Raw genomic sequence first — 25,712 nt, forward strand, 5'->3', positions numbered from 1 at the left:
GATGTTTGGCCAAATTTTTGGCACTTCATCTGAAACGAGAAATCTGTCAAGCTTACTGAATTTCATTCTTTTAATGCATATTCTGGTGAATTTTTTGCCACCAAGGGGGATGTCAATTAATCCGAAGTTATTAATGAAGTTATTAAAATTGGTAGCCCATAGTTGATTGAAATCACAATTCATGCGTTCCGAGGCTTTTCTAACTTCATTAAAGTCACCGAATATGATGAAAGGAATTGTGAGGGAGTTTAAAAGGGATGATAACTCAGACCATAGTCTTTGTTTTTTGGACGAGGAGTGTGGACCGTATACGTTTATGAATGCAATCTTAGAATCATAACCCACCCATGTTCCGCAAATTGCAAGGAAAAATTCGCCTTCAATAGCGTGATCGAAGACGAATGTTTTACAGTCCCAAATAGTGATGATGCCCCCAGAAGCCCCGATCGAATCTTTTTGGACGAATTTAAAATCGGAGTTTCCCCAGAATGATTCAATGATGTTATCCCGAGTGTGTTCACATTTAGCTTCTTGTAGCCCAAGTATAGTAGGTTTCTCATTGATACAAATACGTTTGAGCCAATTAATTTTACCCAATTGCCCAAGTCCCCGAATGTTAAGAGATATCGTACACATTAAGAAACAAGATAAAACACGAAAAGAAAAGGAGAGATGTTACCGAATATTCCATTGGATGCCGACGTTGTGGCCGAATTCATTTGTGTCCAGGCTTTTGTCATTAGATGAACTTGCTGTTTTTTTGTTTAAACCACAACTAGGAGCAGTGGCAGAAACATGGGTATGACCCGATGCATTATCCTCATTAATAGACGATGATTTACAACGTTTTGAGAGTTGTGAAAAACGTAGTTTTTGGCCGCTTCTCGCGAGATGCTTGATGTACAACATGTTGGATCTAGGCCGGATTTTAGGATTAGGTATGGGTGCTTCGGTGGTGGTGCGGGTCGAGGATTTGGATTTAAGTAAATCATCTTTGATGCTACGCTTAAAAGAATGATCTTTTTCTTTAGGGATCAATTTCGGCTTAAATTTATCGGAGAGCTTTTGTTTGGTTTTCGGTTTGCACTTACCCGTGTGGAGAAGCTCATTAAGGTTGAATGGGTCGGAGGATGTGGTGGCGGTATGGGTTGGTGGTGGATCAGGCATGAGATTCATAGGGGAGATATGTCGAGACTGTTTTGGTGATGGGGGATTATTAGTTAACGAATCAGGCATAGGTGTGTTATGATCATCATTATGTTGGAGGTTAGAATTAGATGGAGAATTTAAATCAGAGCTTGATTCACGATTATGCCGATTATCGGGCTGAGAGGGTAATGGGCTGGGGGGATTGTGCTCAGCAGGAGGGCTTGGATAAATGGGTTGAGCAGAAGGGGTGAATGGAATAGTTGGAGGTGTAACCGATTGAGTTTTGGGAAAAGGTGAGGGAACGGGACCTTGTGATTCAGGGGTTACCTTGTTAAAATTAATGCTGCAGTCACTAATATTATTGGGCTGTTTCAGATCATTGCAACATACATCTTTTTTAATAAAGCCGAGGTTATTAGTTTCCATTCGTTTAGAATTACCTGAGTGAGGAGTCGAAGAATTTTGATCAGAGATGTTGTTGGTGTGTGATGTATCATTGTTTTGTTGCGGTTGATCGTTAGGAGGGTTTCCATCAATCGATTCTTCATCGTCCATGTTGGATTCTTCGTCCGAGATCGGTTCAATGTTATCCGAATCACCACTCGAGGAATAATCAGAAGGTGTAGCATCGTGGTAATTAAACATTGAAAAATTTTGTACCTCTTTGACGTATACCAGCGTATGTTTTGAATCATCATGATAAATGATGGCATGGGAATCGATAGGCTTAAAATCGTTGGTTTTGATGATTACAGAACCATGGGATAAATCTTGGTTGTCTTCGTTGGAGATAGAGCAATTAATAGTGTCGATAACTTGTCCCCAATTATTTGCGATGTCACGAAAGGTAGATTCTAACCAACATGTGATCGGAACCCCAAAGATGTTAACATAGGCAAGACGACCCGAAGTAAAATATTCTTCGGGGTCCCATGGAGTGATATCATCGAGCCAATTCCATAGAGGATGACTTTGATTGTTAAGCATATCAAGGGCCGGTCGTTTATCATCATAAACAAGCATAATGTCGTGACCCCCAAGGTATTTGATCGTGAAACCATCTAAGTTTTCGAATTGACAAATCTCGTGAAAGTATTCAAGGTATGCAAGATCCTTAACCTTACCAATAACCGCATGACCAAGTAAATCTAGCAAAGAATCATTCGGGCTTACCTTAATCGAAGGGGTGTTGCTGCTGTTAGGTTCTTTGTTCTTGAAGGCCTCCATAAAACTACGTTTGTCAATCGTTTTGGAGATGTTGGCTTTAGGGATATGTGTGTTGTCATGTTTAGGGAAAGGCTGAGGGGAAGGATCGGTGGTATTATTTGGTTTCTTGTCCCTAGCTCTATAAACCTTAAGTAAATAATCGCCAGCAACAACGAGATTGAGCCTTCTAGCCAACGAGTCCTTATGGTATTCGGGAACATCGATGAATCGCACGAAACCAAATCTTTTGCCATTTTTTAAAGTTTTCTTAGGAATGTAGACCTCATGTATATTTCCATAGCTTTTGAAAATTGTCCATAAATCCACAGAAGACCAATTGTCAGGGAAATTGAAGAACAAGTATGAGGTGATTCGGTTTTTGTCAATCGGTTTAAGGGGTGGTGTTGTGTTAGGGTTCTTAGTACCGAATTGTTTAACTAGATTCCTTGCAGATTCGCGATGTTTGAACCGATTATAAATAAGGTTAGAGGATGAATTGAGATTAGTGATATTAGGGTTATGAGGTGTTCGATTAGGGTTCTGTTGTTTGGATAGGTTATGAGTTGGAGATTGATTTTTTCGATTGCCGTTTTGGACCTGAACCCAGATTCCTTCATTAATGGGTCTGTATTGTATATGGCCGGTGGTGTTGCAGGTGTTGACGGGTTTATATTGGCGGCGATTGGAGGAGTTTGGTGTAAAAGGAGAGGTTGGGATGCGAAACATGATGGAGATATAAAACGAATATGCAGATAACAAAGAAGAAAATAAAAAGAACACAAGAAAAGAACTAGTAGTGGTTACCGGAGAGAGGCGCCGGCGATGAATCAGATGGAGAAGACAATGGAACAGTAGAAGTTGAAGAGAGCATTTTTTGAAACACCTATTATATAGTGGATATGCAATGCAATATATTTAGAAGAGCTCTCGGAGTCTCGAATTTTACTTCAAGAATATTTCGACTACGTCCTAATCTACGGTTATTTCTTTCCTTTATCTAGATTAGCTTCATAAATAGATAGTGGATATGCAATGCAATATATTTAGAAGAGCTCTCGGAGTCTCGAATTTTACTTCAAGAATATTTCGACTACGTTCTAATCTACGGTTATTTCTTTCCTTTATCTATTTAATTAAAATGTTTGATGTTATCATTTTGATTGTGCTAGATCGAACTTGCCATGATAAGCTGGTCAATGTTTGTGATTCTGACTTTGGTGATCAGAGTCGAGACCCACCCCAAACTATTTTGCCCCCTCTTTTTTTCATTTCTGCTGGTGTGAGCCCACTCTTTTAATATATACGGAGTACATTTTTTATTTTTTTTATTTCTGTCTTAATTTCTTACTTATTCCTTATTCGTTTTTTTTCATAGTTCTACTTTTTAATTTATGTTTTGACAAATACATAATAATTACTTTTTATTCTTTTGAGCCTTAAAATATTTTGTAAAACGTTTATAATCGATAATATTCAATTATTATCCTTTTAAGGTTATTAAAATTTGTTCGTTTGTTATTTTCATCCTTAGTAATATTTTTCAAATAGTTTTTTTATTACATTAATGGTAATGTTTCGTGTACAATAATGTAAACAATAATAAGCATTTTGCATTATACAGTTCAATTCATCAACGTACGTATTATAATTATATATTTATAAATTATTAAAGTAAAGTTTAATACTTTTCTGAGAATCATATATTTTTAACGATCGTAAATATGTATATAATAATGCTTAATATAATCTCCCGTTGCCACGCACAGTTATTTTGAGGCTTGTTCAAACAAAATGTGCATGGCTTTCTTTGAACCAAACGATATCAACCCAGAAATTTAGTTAGCTGTCAAATTTTATTTATGTAGCCACCATATTTACAACTATTAAACCTCACATATAGGCATAGAGACCGTTATGTTCCAAGTGTAAAAAGTAAGTTATGTCAAACATTTGGACCTATAAATATCGCATTTTGTTTACTTAATTCGCGATCCGCTAAAAATTATTTTTTAGCAATTAATCCTTTATCTTTTCAGCTTCATCCATTATCTCACAATTTGTCCGAAACTCACCCAAATCACCAAATCATATCAGTAGAACCTAAAATTATTTATGATACGGAGTACTAATAAGTACCAAAAGTTCTTTGACCTGACAAGATTAACAACCCAGTGTGACATATATTTCCTTTAATTGTGAGTGTAAAACATGTATAAATTAGGAAATAGCACTCGCGTGAATCATGCATGAATAAACAAACATGTTGAACAACATAAGATATGTATGAGCGAATAAAGGTGAGTTACTCAAGATTAGTTTCAAGACTACGATAAAGAGTAAAGTCAAAAACTGGTGGGTTGTCGATTGTAAGCTTATCACCAGTATCAATGGGGGTCCTGCAAGGTTGCAGTTAACCATATGAGCACGCTCAAGCACCTCACAGGCGTATTTTTCTATGAGAGAAACATCACAGAAACAATGTGAGTGACAGAAATGCCTAAGAAGTAATTCAACGCGCCAACATCAGTCATCAAAAACTCCTTATGAGGAGCAATGACCAGCTGAAGAAATGTCGTAGATGAAGCTCTCAGGATAATGTCATGAACATATAATAATATATGCAGTCTTAGATCCCTCCATGCAAATAAATAAGGATTTATTGCGCCGGCTGTGCTGAAATCCAACCCACTGAGCATGGCCTGCAAATCTAAAACAAGACCCGAGGAGCTTGTTTCAGGCTATAAATGGACTAATGTAAAAGACATACATGATCAGGAAGTCGGGGGTCTCGGAAACCAGGAGGTTGGTGCATATATATCGTCTCGAATAATTTAGTGTGAAAAAAAGTGTTCTTGACATCTAACTGAAGAACAAGCCAATGTCCAGAAATGGAAAGGCTGAGAACGGTGCGAATGGAGGCTGGTTTTACAACCGGACTAAAGGTATCATCACAATCAATCACGGCCAGCTGACCGCGGCCGCTAGCAACAAGTCGATACTTATGTTGACTCGATGTATCATCTGCATTGAACTTGTGTTTGAACAACCACATGGAGCGAAGAATGTTCGTATCTGATGGTCGTGGCACAAGTGTCAAAGTATTATATTTAATTAACTCATTATATTCCTCTGTCAGGGTATGATGCCAATGTAGGTCGTTAAAGGCGAGAGAGTAAGAGGTAGGTATATGAGAGATGGTGGACACATTTATGTTCAAGCGTTGGATGGGTTTGGTGATTCCGAGTTATGATCGTGTGATCATGGGGTGAGAAAACTGAGAGTTGGAAGGAATTGATTGGGTGAAGTGGGTGGAACAGATGGAAGGGTCGGCTGAGTAGTAAAGGCCTATTGTGTAACGTCCCGACTTTTTCGACTTATATTTTTGTGCTCTATACTTTCACGAAACTGCGTATTTGTGCGTACTGAGCTAGTTTATACTCTGAGATCTTATTTCATGATTAATTACTTCCGTTAATACCTTACAACGTGCTATTAAGTGTTTAATCACTTAACTTGATCCTCGAATGCTTTTACAACCGTTAGTGTCACTTGACGTTTAAAGCGAGCTACGTACTTGGTACACGTTTAACTTTTGTCATAATTGGAATATTATGACTACGTAATACTAATTGTTATTTTCTAATGACAATTACTTGGCTTATTGGTTGCTTAATTACGCTTAGTAATTTACTAATGCACACTGGTTAGTCTTAATGGACTTTCTACCTTATTGGACTTAAGCCCACCCTACTCTAGCTAATGGACTCTTAAATTAGCCCAACTTCAATAAGTTTATGACCCATTGAAATGTAAGACAAAAACTCATTAAGATGAGCCAACATACTAGCATTTTTATTAACCATTACTACATATGTTGCATGGGATCCCAACAACAAGCACCACCTTTAGACCACCACCATGCAAAAAGCAAAAAGTTATCCCCTTGTCCCCTCCCATGTCCAACGCCCTCAAGCCCCCACCACCACTATAAATATCAAGCCTATTTCTCTCATTTCACACTTGATCTCATTCTCATTTTACACACACTTGTTCTCTAATTTTCTCTCTAGTCTTTCTCACACTAAAAATGGTAAGTTTTAAATTTTCTTCTTCTTCTTCTTCTTCTCTTCATGACCACGACATCATCATCATCATCAAAAGATCAAGCTTTTTAGCTTTTTGATCTTGTTACATCTTGTAGATTCAAACTTTGATTTGAAATCTTCAAGAACATGAAAGATTCAAGATTTTTAGCTTTGGATCTTCATTACTTTGTTGGATCTAAGTTTTGAAGCTTAAGATCACTTTATTTTGTTAAAAGATCAAAATTTGTGTTTATGATCTTCATATAACTTGTAGATCTAGCTTTTTGCTTTAAGGATCTTCAAGAACATTAAAGATCCAAGCTTTCTAGCTTAGGGTTTTATTATTTTGTTTAGATCTAAGCTTTTTAAGTTTATGATCTCATTACTTTTACTAGATCTTAGCTTTCTAGCTTATGGTCTCATTAATCTTGTAAAGATCCAAGCTTTCTAGCTTAGGGTTTCTTAACACTTGAGATCTAAGTTATTATTGTAGATCTCACTTACTTGGAACCTTTTTATATTTTTATGGTGATAAAAATCAAGTCTTCATCATCTCATATGATGAAGATGCATAAACTTGTGTCAAAAGGACAAAGGTTGAAGCTTTATTGTATTTATACAATAAAGAGACAACTTTTATGTTCAAAACTTATAGAAAGTTAGATTTTACTTTTAGTTGTGTGTTGATGGTTAAAACTTGGTCATAATGATGTTAAAACATCAAAGAGTTGTACAATTGAGGCTTATACGCATCAAGGATGAGAACCGTGATGAGCATCAGACACCAAGAAACCCACTGGAGCACTTGTTCTCTGTTTTTCAGGGTCTGATCAGACTCCCGGGACTTCTTGAAAATTGATTTTCAGATAGTTCGGTTCGAGTAGATGACTTTTCATTTAAGACTCTCCTAAATCTGATGTACGGTTTAGGATTTATAGCCTTACGAAAGTCACTACGCCTTTGTAACGACGTGCTGAAATTTCTGACCTACTCGCGCTTGAACCATCGCCACGGTCAAACGACATCGAGTTAGGATCTAAAAATTGGAGAGCAGTAAGAGGACTCACAAACGGAGCCTTTCCACTGGCCGCGCGTCATTTTAGTTTGTATAGAGGTCGTAGCAGCTATCCGAAATCAGCCCTTTGTTTCGATCTCTATTCTTGTTGAAAACTTACTTTATCTTTTACGAATGATGATGATGATAATGATACTTAAGACTTAATTTATTCACTTTTAAACTTTTGGGGACAATTTACTGACCTAGTAACCTTTGACTTAGGTTGAGGACCTTTCGGACCGACTTACTAGTTGCATACTTTTCATAGCGACTTTTACCGCACATTCATTGTGAGTTATAGCTTCCCTTTTTTACTTTACTGTTTTTGGAACTGAGAATACATGCGCTTTTTATGTTTTACATACTAGACACGAGTACTTAAATTTATTTATGTGTGGTTGACATAACGGCACAAAGATTCCCCTTAGCTCGGTAACGTTTAGTCATTGGTTTATGAACCGGTGAACGCGAATCTTAGATATGGATCCATAGGGTTTGACATCCCCACTCGGGCTAGTCGCGCTAGCATTCAACGGGTGTTTAATACTTTGTAAACTTACGCACTTTCCAGGTGTACTTTTAGGGGGTGATATTACTTGCTAAGTTAGTTACCGGGTGCCCATGGATAAGCATATACTTTTCATACTGTTTTGAATACGAAATCTCATGGTCTACATTACATTACTGATTACAAACAAACTATAGCTCACCAACATTCGTGTTGACATTTTAAATCATGTATTTCTCAGGTGCTTTGACATTGTTGCTTTCGCTGTTAGACTTGCTGTTATAGTCTTGGTGCTATAGACTTGCTGTTACAAACTCGCTGTGTTAGACTTCCGCTGCATTGTTTAGAGATGTCTCAATCATGGAACTTTTACTTTGCATTCACAACTAATGTTACATTTGAACAATGGCTTTGTAATGACCTTTGTGTCACGTACTTATGTTAATGTTTTCTATTCGTAGAAGCACGTTACCATTTGTAAAACATTTGACGTTGGTAAAGATGTCATCTTTTGTAAAACATTTGACGTTGGTAAAGACGTCATCTTTTGTAAAACATTTGACGTTGGTAAAAACGTTACCTTTTCATGAATGCAAAACTTGTTTTAAAATAGCATATAGTATTATACCGTGTAATGGACCTATTATTGATGATCCGTACACGTTGATTTTGAACGAGACGTCACATTTGGTATCAGAGCATCGATTGTAGGGAATTAGGTTGCATTAGTGCGTCTTGACCGAGTCGAGTAGGATTCACTAATATGACTAATCTACAACTTGCTCGTTTACTTGTTTCTGCGGAACTGCTGCATGCTACTGCTTACTTTTACTGCTATATGATCTTGTTGTATGCTACTGCTTACTTTTATTGCTATGTGAACTTGCTGTATGCTATTGCTTATTCTAGCTACTGCATCCTACTATCTGCTTTTTGCATGATACTTTTGTTGGATACTGTTATTATTGCCATGCTATGTACTGCTGTAGACGATCTAGGCTGCTGTAGTTATTATGCCTGATTACGTTCTTGCTACATGTCTGCTATTCGCTGTACCGACTTGGAAAATTTATCTTTCCTAGTTCAGATGTTTTTCTGAACCCTCTTCCCACTCGTCTAACCCTAAGAACTAGTAATGTAATCCACCTGTTACTACCGTTCCACCATTCCATAGATCGAAACATTACTTCACGTAATCTAGGAAGAGTACCCCTCGGACTACACAACCACTAAAGTTGATCCTCGGAGAAGGAGATATGTAAGGACTTGTCGGAGTAACCGCACCTCGCCCCACCCCCGAGCTCACCCTAATTAGCCACGTACAACGTATGAACATGAGAAGGTTGTTCAGTTTCTGCAAGTTGACCCGTATCCCGTACGCTTTCATGACCGTCACTTATCTCTTTCATCCTTCACCACTGCTCGACGATCTAATGACACTTCTGGACTTAGGTCCCTAACACTCTTAGGCATTGGAGAAGTCGGGAAGGCATCTCCTTTCACCAGGTCATAGTGTCTTCCACTGATGCTTAACCATACCCAAAGACTTGGGAGTCGCCTCAAGACATATCGTATTACTACCTGCTACACATACAACTCGACACGAGACCCAGATTGAATTTCTAGAAAGGAACCTAACGACATTACCTGAACCCGAACATTTTGAGGAAAATTTCGGGACATTTAGGCATTGATGCATGATCTACGGAACCTACGCACCCACACCGAGAAACCGTGAGATTAATTATGTAGATTTTGTTTTGAGATAGCATAGATAAAGCATCGTTAGATGAAATTGAGTAGAACTTGAAGTGATCACGTTACATTGACCATATGAAGTGATATTGAAATGAACGTACGATTTAGTACAATATAATGACGCCAGGCCAGCGTGATTATATTGAAGTAAATCATGTAGAAGTTCCAATGTTACTACGTAAGGAATATGAAGTGATTCGAAGAAAATTTTGGTAGGAACTACTTGAGTATACGCATTATGGCCTGTTAGTGGTAGGGAAAGAATAACCACGTAGCTCAGATACTGTACAAGAGGGGCCTTGATTGCAGAATTGATAACTCAAAAATCTGTTATAGATATAGACACCCTGGACACTTAAGGAAAAAGTTCTCAAATAGGAAAAACTTTGGACTTACTTGCGGTAGAGCAATTGTTATCTCAGCTATGGAAACTCACATGGATCCTGATTTTAGTTAGGGTACGTTTCGTCACAATGTTTTATTGTCTCAAAGTTGTTTAATACTAGAGCGATAGAAACCTTATATCTAAGAACCTTAATGTTATGACTAATAAGCCATTAACAACCATGAGAGTTAAGTATTCTATATGACAAGCTAATGGTAAGCTGGCAGAGATAGAGGAATAATTTAAGGTAGTACCTTAAAATTAACAGGTGGGTCATTTGGAGATGACCTCATGTCAACAAAACTTGGAAGTTTTAAAGTAGTGGTTGGAAAGGATTAGTTACCTACGCATAAGCAGATGTTATTTGAGAAGATGGATAGAGTTTTTCACGGTAGTATAATAAGATTTAGTTGGAATGAACCTTAAGATTAACCTAACACCCATCAATTTGGGAAACTTGATGCAATAGTTGGAATGGACTTTAGGATTAACCTAATACTCATCGGGTTAGGAAGCTTTGATGAAATAGTTGGGACGAACTGGCTTTCAAGGATGAAAACGAAGGTATTTATAGTGAGAAGATTATTCGTATACCTCGCGAGAATGGTGAGCCATTAATAGTTTACGGGGAGAGGAATAGCCCGAAGCAGAACCTTATTAGTTGCATGAAGGCACAAGAGGTCATGAGAAAAGGGCATTGCTACTTATGTTGGGAAGTGTCTGACTTGTTCCAAGGTCAAAGCCGAACACCAAAAGCCATATGGATTACCTCAACAACCCGAAATCTCACAATGGAAATGGGAAGGAATAACAATGGATTTCATCATGAAGCTACCGAAAATGGTAGGCGGCTAAGACACTATCTGGGTTATTGTTGACCGCCTCACCAAAACTGCTCACTTTCTAGCCATGAAGGAAACCGATACAATGGACAAACTTTCACAACGATACATGAAGGAAATTGTATCCCATCACTTCAGCGATTCAAATTCTATATTAAAGACTACCCAAGAATCTTATTTGATACTCATTCTTACGCGACTCTAAATCCTAACTTATTTCGAGAGATTTCTTATTCGATGATAATCACACCATCATCCTTCTTACTTCGATATTAGTCATACCAGTTCAAAATTTTCCAAAATTAATGGGTGGTTAATTCTCATCCTCATACTCTTCCATTCGTATCTTACTTACAAGCAACAACTTCACACTTAAGCATTTTTGGTTAAAGGACTTATGCCCTACTAATAATCATTAACCACATTTAAATTCAATAGTTTTTATTACCTCGTGACATTATTGCTCAAATATCACCCGAAATTTTCAAAAATCTTTTACTCGATCCTCATCAATCTTTTTCTAACTTGTAACCTCCGAAATATAAAAATTTTGTTTGCCAAAATTTTACACAAACTATTTTACTGTGCGATCCTCTCAAAATTTTATAAAAATAAATTTATTTTATTACCATTCATACAAATTTTAGAAATCGTATATGTTATATATAATAAAGTAAATAATTACTTATTTTTGACTAGTACATATGAAATTTTACTTTCACTTTTACAAATCAGTTCTTTTATTCAAAAGGTATTTTACTTAGAATAGTACATGTTTACTAAGAACTTCGTTTCTTTTCTTACATTGTCACCTTAAACGATTTCTATAAAATTTTCGTTGCTTGTTATATAAATTTTTTCGTGTTATTCGTATCCCAGTCATCATGAAGACTTCACAACCGTCGAAATCGAGAGATTCATGTGTGTGATAAAGGCACTTACTACTACGTCATGCAGAGCCTTCGGGCATCCACCAACACTTAAACCATTCAAAATTATTGTGTTACCCCAGGGATCTTATTTGCCACACCTGTTGGAACGATGCTCTTTCTTACATAACTCTAAGTCCTGACTTATTCCAGGGGAATTCTCATTTAGTGATATTAGCACCATCAGTAATCCGATTTTAATATTAGTCATAACCTGTTTGGCATTTTGAAAAGTCAAGAAGCGAGTAACTTCTCGTCCTCATGCTCTACCCTTCATACCTCACTTTTTAGCAACGGCTTCGCACGTAAACATTTTTGGCCCAAAGACTTATGTCTTGATAATTATCAAAACTACATTTAATTCATTAGTTTTCATTTACCTAGTAATATGTCACCGATGATTCAAAGATTTTTCACTCGATCTTTTTCAACTCGTAACCTTGGAAATACGAAAAACTATGTTTATCAAAATTTTTACACGATTACTGTGCGGTCCTCACGAGATTTATGGACAAATGAAAGTAATAAAATTTTTCTGTCACTTATGCGATTTATAAAATCATATATGTATGCATATAATTAAATTAATAAATTTACCCTTACTTATTTTGGTTAGTACATACTAAGTTATGCCTTCAAATTATTTAAAAATCGCTCCTTTATTGAGTTGTTTAACTTAAGCCAAATAGTTTTGTATAAAATAGTACACGTTGTACATACTTCTAAATCTACTAAGAACTTCATTCCGCTTATGTTGTCACATCAAACGTTTAAAGGTTTTTCAAAACTTCCCTGGTTGATTTTATTAAAGGTTTTCCTATTAGTCTACACCATGTATGGATCACACTTCTTCTTGTCCTCCGTTTAGGGATTGAATCTTACCATTAAGATCTTTGTTAAAAACTCTTGAGCCACTTTGGATGGCAGTTTTATAAAATTTGTTAGGAAGTCTTTGCGCTCATAAAATGTTCCTTTTAAGGTTAGACATGGCCAAAAACGCGGGCCGATAAATTAGTTTTATGAGGTACACTCAGTGGTCACCCCATTGTAGGAAAGGCACTAGGTGGGTTTCTACTCTCAATATTTCACGGCTAATCGCAACACCCTCGTAAACATCATCTCTATGAATCAGTATGTTGAGGTACAAGAAATCATTTTTGGGATTCTTTTCACTTGGAGTAAACCATTCTTTATGACCAAGGGTTCACGTATCTTCACATCCGCGTATCCCCTTAAGTATAAGGATAAATTCAGATCAACTCGCTCGTTGTACGAAGAGTTCACTCGCGTTCAAAGATCACACCTTTCGTGCGATTTCCTTTCGGAAATGTAATGTAAAATACTTTAAAAATCTATGAATCTTGTTATCCTCTTGGAAGGGACTGCGTAAAACATCTATGACACTCATGTGGTTACTCTATATATTTCTTCCTCAATTAGTTATAACTATTGTCTCCTTCCGAAATTAAGGGCTTAGTAAAATCCATGGCTAACACTATCCAGGCATCAAATCGCATGGTTGTGATAACCATGTTTTCCATTCTATCTGTCAGCTTTGTATTGCGACATAAGCGCTCAATATTTTAGATGAGTTTGGTAACATTCATGATGCATTTCATGCATCCAGCTTACTGAAGACGTCTGTAAGGCTAAAAACATTATCTTTCCTTTTGTGGATATATATTCAGATGACATATTCATGTTAACAAGAAATGAAATCAATTTGTTGATCTTAAGGTCAAGAGACTTAATTAATAGCATATACCTATTCTTACTTTATACGCCCAAGTACCTTTCAAGGTAAGTAGCTCACTTCTGAGCCCACGAGTCTCTCAGAACTTTGATACGCTTCTTCTTCTTCTTCTTCTTCTTCTTCTTCTTCAAATTCAGTACCGTTGTTGGTCACTCCTCAAAATTTTGGGACGAAATTTTCTTTAATAGGTGGGTAATGTAACGACCCGACTTTTTCGACTTATATTTTTGTGCTCTATACTTTCACAAAACTGCGTATTTGTGCATACTGAGCTAGTTTATGCTTTGGGATCTTATTTCATGGTTAATTACTTTCGTTAATACCTTACAATGTGCTATTAAGTGTTTAATCACTTAACTTGATCCTCGAATGATTTTACGACCGTTAGTGTCACTTGACATTTAAAGTGAGCTACGTACTTGGTACACGTTTAACTTTTGTCATAATTGGAAAATTATGACTACGTAATAATAATTGTTATTTTCTAATGACAATTACTTGGCTTATTGGTTGCTTAATTACGCTTAATAATTTACTAATGCACACTAGTTAGTCTTAATGAACTTTCTACCTTCTTGGACTTAAGCCCACCCTACTCTAGCTAATGGACTCTTAAATTAGTCTAACTTTAATAAGTTTATGACCCATTGAAATGTAAGACAAAAAACCATTAAGATGAGCCAACATACTAGCATTTTTGTTAACCATTACTACATATGTTGCATGGGATCCCAACAACAAGTACCACCTTTAGACCACCACCATGCAAAAAGCAAAAATTTGTCCCCTTGTCCCCTCCCATGTCCAACGGCCTCAAGCCCCCACCACCACTATAAATATCAAGCCAATTTCTCCCATTTCACACTTGATCTCATTCTCATTTTACACACACTTGTTCTCTAATTTTCTCTCTAGTCTTTCTCACACTAAAAATGGTAAGTTTTAAATTTTCTTCTTCTTCTTCTTCTTCTTCTTCTTCTTCTTCTCTTCATGACCACGACATCATCATCATCATCATCATCATCATCATCATCATCATCATCAAAAGATCAAGCTTTTTAGCTTTTTGATCTTGTTACATCTTGTAGATTCAAACTTTGATTTGAAATCTTGAAGAACATGAGAGATTCAAGCTTTTTAGCTTTGAATCTTTATTACTTTGTTGAATCTAAGTTTTGAAGCTTAAGATCACTTTATTTTGTTAAAAGATCAAAACTTGTGTTTATGATCTTCATATAACTTGTAGATCTAGCTTTTTACTATAAGGATCTTCAAGAACATTAAAGATCCAAGATTTTTAGCTTAGAGTTTCATTATTTTGTTTAGATCTAAGCTTTTTAAGTTTATGATCTCATTACTTTTACTAGATCTTTGCTTTTTAGCTTATGGTCTCATTAATCTTGTAAAGATCCAAGTTTTCTAGCTTAGGGTTTCTTAACACTTGAGATCTAAGTTATTATTGTAGATCTCACTTACTTTGAACCTTTTTATGATTTTTATGTTGATAAAAATCAAGTCTTCATCATCTCATATGATGAAGATGCATAAACTTGAGTCAAAAGGACAAAGGTTGAAGCTTTATTGTGTTTATACAATAAAGAGACAACTTTGATGTTCAAAACATATAGAAAGTTAGCTTTTACTTTTAGTTGTGTGTTGATGGTTAAAACTTGGTCATATTGATGCTAAAACATCAAAGAGTTGTACACTTGAGGCTTATACGCATCAAGGATGAGAACCGTGATGAGCATCAAACACCAAGAAACCCACCGGAGCACTTGTTTTCTGTTTTTCAGGGTCTGATAAGACTACTGGGACTTCTGGAAAATAGATTTTCAGATATTTCAGTTCCAGTAGATGACTTTTCATTTAAGACTCGCCTAAATCCGATGTATGGTTTAGGATTTATAGCCTTCCGAAAGTCACTACGCCTTTGTAACGACGTGCTGAAATTTCTAACCTACTCGCGCTTGAACCATTGCCACGGTAAACGACATCGAGTTAGGATCTGAAAATTGGACAGCGGTAAGAGGACTCACAAACGGAGCCTTGCCACTGGCCGCGCGTCATTTCAGTTTGTATAGAGGTCGTAGCAGCTGTCCGAAGTCAGCCCTTTGTTTTGATCTCAATTCTTGTTGAAAACTTACTTTATCTTTTACGAATGATGATGATGATGATGATGATGATAATTAAGACTTAATTTATTCACTTTTAAACTTTTGGGGACAATTTACTGACCTAGTAACCATTGACTTAGGTTAAGGACCTTTCGGACCGACTTACTACTTGCATACTTTTCATAGCGACTTTTACCGCACATTCACTGTGAGTTATAGCTTCCCTTTTTACTTTACTATTTTTGGGACTGAGAATACATGCGCTTTTTATGTTTTACATATTAGACACGAGTACTTAAACTTTATATATGTGTGGGTGACATAACGGCACAAAGATTCCCCTTAGCTCGGTAATGTTTAGTCATTGGTTTATGAACCGGTGAACGCGAATCTTAGATATGGACCCATAGGGTTTGACATCCCCACTCGGGCTAGTCGCGCTAGCATTCAACGGGTGTTTAATACTTCGTAAACTTACGTACTTTCCAGGTGTACTTTTAGGGGGTGATATTACTTGTTAAGTTAGTGATGTGTGCGAGGTGTAGTACGAAATACTATTATTTTTATTCGAAATACGATACAATTTACACAAGTTTTATTTATTTATATAGATGTGATATACTTAAACCTTGCTACAACACTTATATGTAGTGTACCTAATCGTAGAGTAGTGTAGTTTTTAGTAAGTCCAGTTCGTTCCACAGGGAGCTAGCTGAGTTTAACGCTATATTTTTAACAACTATATTTATATAAAATATATATAATTATATATAGTAATATTATTATAAAAGGGGGTTTTTACCGTTTAATGACCGGTTTGTCGATTTTAAATAAAGCGTAAAGATAAATGACGATAATTAAAATGCGTGAAATAAATAACAATATTTAAAATAACAATAAATAAATGACAGTAAATAAAAGTACGATGAGATATAAAATAAAACAATTATGCTTATTTAAACTTCCGTAACCATGATGTTTGACGTTTTAATTTATTATTTATTACTCTGGGTTAATTGTCATTTGTCCTGGATTATTTGAGACCTATCTGGTTTTTGTCCATAATAGTTCATCGGTCATAATTATAAAATGTTCGTCAAATTAACCTTATTCCCGAAGTCAAATATTCCAACTAATTAGGGATTCGAACTGTAACAAGGTTTTAATACTTTGTTAATAATTACACCAGGTTATCGACTGCGTGTAATCCAAGGTTTTAATACTTTGTTAACAATTACACCAATTACCCTTGTATGTAATCCACCCCTGTTATTATTAGTCCATGATACATTAATTTATTCACTTGGCCATAATGAATAATCAATTACCCAATCCAATTGATTAATTAAATGATTGTAAACGATGTCGTATAAATGTCACTAAATAGGACATTCGTAATCATTTTAATAATTATTAGATTAACTAATTTGAAGATAGGTTCGACAGGTTCCAATGAGTTGTCATTCAATTAGACAATACCCCCACCTATTAATAGTCAATAGTCCAATGTTCACAAGTGTCGGTCTTTTGTCCAAAGACTAATTATGGTACAAAATCCAATAACCCCGTCTTTAATATTTAGTCTAACATCACAATTACTTCGGCTTAAATAAGCATAATAATAACTTAGTTACAAGACATTAATTTAAAAAAGAAGAACATAGCTTACAGTGATTATTTATCGCGTAGCGTTACACGGACAGAGTTCTGACTTACAAAACCTTAAAACATTTCTTACATTAACCCAATTATTATTAAACTTAATTTAAACTTTAAATTATAAATATAAATATATATAATTCTTTACAGAGGAAGAAAGAAAATTGAGGTGTGTGTAACTCGTCCGAATTCTGGCCAATTTATAGACCTGACCAACCTTTTGGGGCCATGCGATCGCATGGCCTGGGTGTGTTATTCCCATGCGATCGCATGGTGTCTGGCACCAGCTCACATTCATTTGTTTTTTAGTCTGCCGACACTTTATTTAAATATATAATATATATAATTTTATATAATTTTATATATATTATATTATATTCTTGTGCATAGTAGACTTGTAATTTTAAGCCCGTTGCATTGCTCGTTGATAGTTGGTTTATGACCCGGTTCCGGATTTTTGAACGTCCTTTTGTACATTTAGATATCTTGTACTTTGCGTTCCGCGACTTGTACTCTTGTAATTTTTAGACGTTTCTCATCAATAAATGGAATCACTTGGATCATATCTTGTACATTTGAGCTTTTTGGTCATTTGCGTATTCAAATCTTCATTTGCTTCTTTTGTCTTCGCACTTATTTATTTAAATGAAAATTACATAAAAATAGAACAATAACAACTAAAAGCTTTACATATTGGAATGATATTGCGCCTAAATATATGTTCATTTAGAGCACTATCAAATATCCCCACACTTGAGCGTTGCTTGTCCTCAAGCAATACAGAACTTGAAATTAAATCACACTTCACTCGAATCACTTTTTTTTATTCTCACACTTTATACATAAGTGATTTTGATACAGCGGTATAAACAATGATGGTAACGATGTGGTTTACTATCCCACATGACTATAAAAATGTAGATCCTTTAAGAAAATTGGATCTTTATGAAAACATTTGATCTTTTGAAAATTCATTCTAGCTTTTGCCCTAGATAAGTTTTCCGGAATAACCCTTCACCGGTGTTTGCAAAATATTTTTGTGGGTTTTGTGGGTTTCAAATTTTAAAATTTTAGCTCAAAACTTGTGGTTTTGTGTCACCCACTTGCTAACCTTGTATTAGGAAAGCAACACGTCCAGTATATTTGCTCCGTATATTACCTTTCGGTAAACTATCGTCCAGTTTTAAAGGAAAGCGTTGAACAAGCAACCGTTAAGGAATGTCTAATGACATGCAGATGTTCATGGTCCAAAAACGTGTCGGATGTAATTACTATCCTTTGTAGGAGCAATAGTAAAGATCACCCTATAATTTTTGAGTCTGGCACAAGGTCCTGTCTTCGACCATGCTATGCAACCACCGTTCTTACGTTTGACACCCGATTTGGTTCAGGTGACCTAATGAATTCCGGTGAATTCTTAGGATTTTACTTTCAATGGTAATGAACGCATTGAAAATGGGTTTTCAGAAAACAAATCGGTTTTAATTTTGATCAAAATATTTTCTCGTTCAAGCTCGAGTTTAGATATCATCGAATTCCATGAGTTTGTAATTCTCAATCTTTAAAGTCAATCTCAAGGATTGAGTAATATCAGGCTTAAAAGCTGATTTTTAATCTTTAAGGAGATTATCCTTTCTGGAGGTCTGATTCATTAGTCTTATCAAGCTAATTTGCACGGCGCCCTCCCCATTTTATGAGACAGATCCTCTCATGGTTAGGATAAGTCTGACCACTTGGCGACCATGTTTGATGTTGAGGTCCGTGGATTTCCTGCTGATTTTAGAGATGACTTTTCTAGATTTTTCGTCAACCTACAGCTGGTCTGGACGACAACTTCCTGACCTAAATCAAGAAACGCGTGTCTTTTTTGGAAGACTTTACTTCCTTTTAATAATGGAATTGATTCATCGTGTAGATCCATCTTTTTTCAAATATATTATAGTAAATCGGGTAAAACTGATTAGTTTAGTTCAAAGCAAAAGTACCTGCAATAATCTTATACAAAATATGTGATATATGTTTTAAAGAACTTGGTAAATTCTTCCCACACTTAGCTTTTATTTATTCTTTTCTTTGCCTTTTTATTCTCCTTTATTCCATTTTAAATGAATTCAAGCGTTTTGGGTTGTTTCTCAATTTATGTCCTTTCCGAGGTAACAATAATTTCGGTGTTAATACCTAGTTTTATCGTTTATAAATATGTATAAACATGATTTTGAATTCAGTTATTTGAGAAATTTTTTTTTTTTAAAAACTTTTCTAGAAGTGGGTAGTCAGTATATAAGACTAGGGCTGTTCTTTATTATCAGAGAGCACTAGATTCTAATACAACTACTGCTTTACTAGTAAAATTTAACGGTGGCTATTAAACCAAGTGTATAAGTCAAATGTTTAAAACCCGAAAGAATTTAATCCCTTCCCCACACTTGAGATCTTGCAATGCCCTCATTTGCAAGAAATCAGTAAAAATTTAAATTCATGAGGGAGATTAGTGTAGAATAATGATTAAAACTACTCAGTTTGTAATTACTAAGCTCGTCGAATGATAGATGGCGCGCTTCATCGTTCATTCCTTTTGTTGTTTTATCACACATGTTTTTCTTCAAAAATGGTTGCTTTTCTGGACTGTTGCTAATTTTTGAAAATGTGTATTTTACCCTGTTTTGTACATAAGATAGACTACAAACACACACACACACACACACACACACACACACACACACACACACACACACACACACACACATATATATATATATATATATATATATATATATATATATATATATATATATATATATATATATATATATATATATATTATAAAACTTTTATTTATTAAAACAATTTAAATGAATAATTTTTTTTAAATTTTGTTTCCTTTTACTTTAGGTAGAGGTAGTTTCGGTTTGTTTACCTAGTCCATCCCTCGACAAAATTTAAAAATTATCGTTTTAAAGCGATTGTTTTAAAAACAAAGATTTTCGGGTTTTTTTAATTTTTTTTTTGGTATACTCTAGATCAATAAAATTAAAAATAATGATAACAAAATTTTTTGCCCCACCCTCGGGTAAAGTAATTTCGGTTCCATGACCTAGTCTTTAACTTACGATGAATTTTAGAAATTATTTTTTTAAACTTAATGAAATAAAGTAAAATTTATTTTTAAATTCACACAAAACTTAAATTTAAAAAGCGTATTAATTTTATACAAAACCTACAAAAATAAATTCAGAATGGGGGGAGAAAACTAGTTCTTTAGTGTCTACTAGCGGAAAAGACCAATCGGATTTCATTCTCGGAACTACACAAGAACATAACAACTAACTCTAGACAGCATTTTCTTTTTAGAACATTTGAATCTTCCCACACTTAGGTAGCTGTGGTGTCGAAATTGTGATTAACTTCATCGTCAATTTCTCTTGGACCATAATCAACTTGCATATCTGTGACTTTTGCTTTAAGCCATTGGTCGAATTCCTGTGTAACATCCACAAATTCAACTAGTTTCGACTTTTCTTTAGGCTAAAGATTGGATACTAACTGGTTACATAACTTAAAGTTCCCCTTGGTTCTAGCATCGCGAATCCGTTTAATAAGTTTCTTCATTGAACTATTAATAACAGGGTCATTTAATTTCGTATCAACAACGGGGTTCTTTGTTATCAGGTCATCATTAGGTGTTACTTCATTTTCCCCATACTTAGGCATTTTATTATTGTTAAGCACTACCGTTGGAGTTGGTAAAACAATGTGGTTTTTAGCAATCGTCTTTGTTGGTTCAACGGTTTTGGTTGGTGGAGATTTAACCTAGGGATGAGCACGGTACGAAATCGGTACCGAACCGAACCGGAACCGAAAAGTACCGGTACCGAATTTACCCAATTTCGAATACCGGTACCGTACCGTTTTTCCAATATCGGTTCGGTACCGGTAATTTTTGGTATTATACCGTTTGTCCCGAATTTACATTTATTTCGATTTTTACATGTATTTAGTACGGTTTAAATACGTTTTTTCGATTTTTTCGGTACTGTACCGAAAAATACCGATACCGAATTAGACCAATACCGAATGGTACCGTACTGAAAAATATCGATACCGAATTAGCTTAAAATCAAGGACCGGAACCGATACCGAATCCCGATCGGTACCGATTTTCGGTACCGGTACAGTACCGGTTCGGTTTCGAGAAATCGGGAAATCTGCTCATCCCTAATTTAGCCTTTCGATTCACAAAGGTGACCAACTTTTCACCATCACTAAGTGTCATTCTACCCTCTCTTACATCAAATAACGCCCTGGTGGATGCTAAGAATGGTCGACCTAAAATTAGAGGAATGTTTGAGTCCTCTTCTATGTCAATGACAATAAATTAGACTAAAAAGGTTAAATTACCCACTTGAACGGGTAGGTTGTCAGCAATTTCAACTGGGTGCCTAATGGTTTGATCAAAGAGTCGAACACTCATCTCCGTTGGACTTAACTCACCTACTCCTAATCTCTTATATAATGAAAGAGGCATAACACTCACACTTGCACCTAAATCTGCTAGTGCATCATACATGACACAATCACTAAGTAGACAAGGAACAATAAATTCACCCGGATCACCCAATCTTGGTGGAAGTTTTGGTGGAACCGTCTTCACCGGGTTTACTTCTACGGTTTTTGTTTCTTGCACTTTCTTATTCTTCTTCTTCTTTCCAGAGGTATCACAAACTTTATTACTTATCACTTGCTCATACTCAACTCCTTTTCTTGGAAACGGGATGGGTGGTCTGTATGGTGCCACCACTGGCTTTACATACTCGAGTGGTGGTGGTGTTGTAACTTCTTTATTGTAATTCACATCTAAAACCTTCCCATTTTCTGGTACTGGCTTTTCAGAATTTGTTGACACCATATTAACATTTTCATTCTGAGGATTTACTTCTGTATTACTCGGTAGCTTTCCTTATTCCCTCTCACTCATCAAGCTAGCAAGAGTGCCTACGTGTTTTTCTAAATTCAAAATGGAAGCTTGTTGAGTTCTTAATGACTGATCAAACCTCTCATTTGTTTGGGTTTGAGATGTAATAAATTGTGTTTGAGATTCCATTAGCTTTGCCATCATTTCTTCCAGATTTGGCTTTTCCTCTTCGGTTTGTTGTGGTGGTTTATACAAGCTAGGTCTTTGTTGATTGAAAGTGTTGTTTTAAGTTGGTTGGTTATTCGGGCCTTGTTGGTTGTACAAGTTATTGTTGGGTCCATTTGGATTGTAAAGAATGTTTTGATTTCGATTGAAGTTTGGCCTTGGCGGTTGATAATTATTTTGGTAATTATTTCCCTGCCTTTGGTTCATGTAGGAAACATTCTCACGTTGTTCCATGGTTTGCTCAATGTGACAATCTTTCGTTAAGTGTGGTCCACCGCATTGCTCATAACTGATTCGTATTGCGTGAATATCTTTATTCATCTTTTCCATTCGTCTTTCGAAAGCATCTATTTTTGCGAAAACGGAATCAAAGTCATGGCTAGAATCGGCTCTAGCCGCTTTAGATGATCAAAAAATATCTTTTTCTTGATGCCACTCATGTGAGTGGGAGGCAGTGTTTTCAATAATTTTGTGAGCTTTAGTTGCGGTTTTCTTCATAATGGAATCACCAGCTGCTATGTCGATGTCTTTTCGTGTAGTAATGTCGCATCCTTGGTAGAATACTTGTACTATTTGATAAGTGTCTAAACCATGTTGAGGACATCCTCTCAACAACTTTCCGAATCTTGTCCACGCTTCATATAATGTTTCATTCGGCTTTTGCGCGAATGTAACAATTTCTCCTTGAAGTCTCACGGCTTTAGATGCCAGAAAGAATCTTTTAAGAAATTTCTCAACTAAGACATCCCATGTGTCAATCGCTCATTCAGGTAACGATTCTAACCAATCTTTGGCTTCTCCCTTTAAATTCCAGGGAAACAACATGAGATAGATCTGTTCATCCTCCACTTCTCGGATTTTGAATAGAGTACAAATCCTATTAAAGGTTCGAAGATGTTCGTTTGGATCTTCTTTTGGCGTACCACTATATTGGCATTGATTAGTTACCATGTGTAAGATTTTTCCTTTGATTTCATAATCTGGCGCATTAATGTCTGGCCGTGTAATGGCATGTCCTTGGCCAGTGCGTGTAGCTTTCATTCAATCTTCCATACTTAGAGGTTCCGTTATTTCCATATTTGAAATTGTTGAATCCGAATCACTAAAAGATTCTGATTTAACCGTTTGTGGTTCAGGAGAAATGATTAGTAGTTCTGGATCTTAGAATTGTCCTTGAATATCCTCCGGGTTCTCAATTGTGAAGTCGGGTTAAAAAAATGGATTATCGGAAATTTGAATTAGAGTACTTGTTCGACTAGATGATGATTCTAAAGAAAAATCAACGGCGACAATATTGGCTAGATGTCTTGATCGACTTACAGGTGGTGAACGTATGAAAGGTGGTGAACGTTTTGCTCGGTGCATTCACTGAATATCTTATTAGTTATAAAGATAAAAATTATATAAGTTATCAAATTAATAGATGCAGCAGGTAGCCAGGACCCTTGATGTGTGCGAGGTGTAATACGAAATACTATTATTTTTACTACGAAATATGATACAAGTTTTAATTAATTTACGGATGGGATATTCCTAAACCTTGCTACAACACTATAGGCAGTGTACCTAATCGTAGAGTAGTATAGTTTTTAGTAAGTCCGGTTCGTTCTACAGGGAGACGGCTTATTGCGTACACTATATTTTTAAACAATTATATATATATATATATATATATATATATATATATATATATTAGTAATATAGTAATATAGTATTATTATTATTATTATTATAAAAGGGGGGTTTTACCGTTTAATGACCGGTTTGTCGATTTTAAATAAATCGTAAAGTTAAATGACGATAATATAAATGACAGAATTTAAATTGCGATAAAGTAAATTGCAGTAATTAAAATGACAGTAAATAAATGTACGATGAAATATGAAATAAAAGTATTATGCTTATTTAAACTTCCGTAATCATGATGTTTGACGTGTTGATTTTAATTTATTACCATGGGTTAATTGTCCTTTGTCCTGGATTATTCGATATGTCCATCTGGTTTTTGTCCATAATAGTCCATCGGTCATAAATATAAAGTGCGAGTGTCCTCGTCAAAATACCCTTATACCCGAAGTCAAATATTCCAACTAATTGGAGACTTAAACTGTAACAAGGTCTTAATACTTTGTTAATGATTACACCAGGTTATCGACTGCGTATAACCCAAGGTTTTAATACGTTGTTAACAATTACACCAAGTGTCCTTGTATGTAATCCACCCCTGTTTTAATGAGTCCATTGATTATTAATCCATCCCCGTGTCCGGTCAAATGAACAATTATTAGTACTTATAAAAATATCCCGCCCATCATGTCTGATCGAGTGTATGTGTTTATTTATAGATACGTCAAATTGTAAATCTCTATATTAAATTAACGAACTATCATTCAGTTAAACAAATATAAAGCCCATTAATAGCCCATAGCCCAATTTCCACAAGTGTCGGTCTTTTGTCCAAACCCCAATTATGGTCCAAAGCCCAATAACCCAATCTTAATATTTAGTCCGACATAATGATTACTTCGGCTTAAATAAACATAATAATAACTTAGTTACGAGACATTAATTTAAAAAGGAAGAACATAGCTTACAGTGGTGATTAATCGCGTAGCGTTACACGAACATAGTTCTGACTTAAAACCCGTAAAATATTTCTTACAATAACCCAACTAAACCATAATTTATTATTAATTTAAAATTAAAATTATAATTATAATTATAAATATAAATATAAACTGAGAAAGGAAAAGAAAAAGGGTGTATGAATCGAGCAGAATTCGTTGGCTTTTATAGGCGTGTTTTTACTGTTGCAGCTCCGCGATCGTGGTACATTTGTGCCTCACAGCTCCGCGATTGCGGAGCTCCTGATTCCAGCTCATTTGTTGATTTTAAAACGTGGGCTGCTGAATATTATAATATATAATATATATATAATTATTTATATATTATATTATATTCCTGTGCATAGTTGACTTGTACTTTTAGCTCCGTTGAGTTGTACGTTGACAGTTGGTTCATGTCTCGGTTCCGGATTTTCGAACGTCTTTTTGTACGCTTAGATATCTTGTATTTTTCGTTTCGCGGCTTGTACTCTTGTCATTTTTAAACGTTATTCATCAATAAA

General features: G+C 35.5%; 1 non-coding gene across 1 annotated transcript; it reads left to right on the forward strand.

Moving 5' to 3' along the window:
- The first annotated feature begins 23,171 nt into the window (after positions 1-23,171).
- Positions 23,172-23,278, forward strand: LOC139845908 (small nucleolar RNA R71). The gene has a single exon (XR_011758661.1). It is a non-coding gene; the product is annotated as a small nucleolar RNA R71 (small nucleolar RNA).
- The last annotated feature ends 2,434 nt before the right edge of the window (positions 23,279-25,712 follow it).

The sequence above is a fragment of the Rutidosis leptorrhynchoides genome, chromosome 4 (assembly GCF_046630445.1).
Source record: "Rutidosis leptorrhynchoides isolate AG116_Rl617_1_P2 chromosome 4, CSIRO_AGI_Rlap_v1, whole genome shotgun sequence".
Taxonomy (NCBI): domain Eukaryota; kingdom Viridiplantae; phylum Streptophyta; class Magnoliopsida; order Asterales; family Asteraceae; genus Rutidosis; species Rutidosis leptorrhynchoides.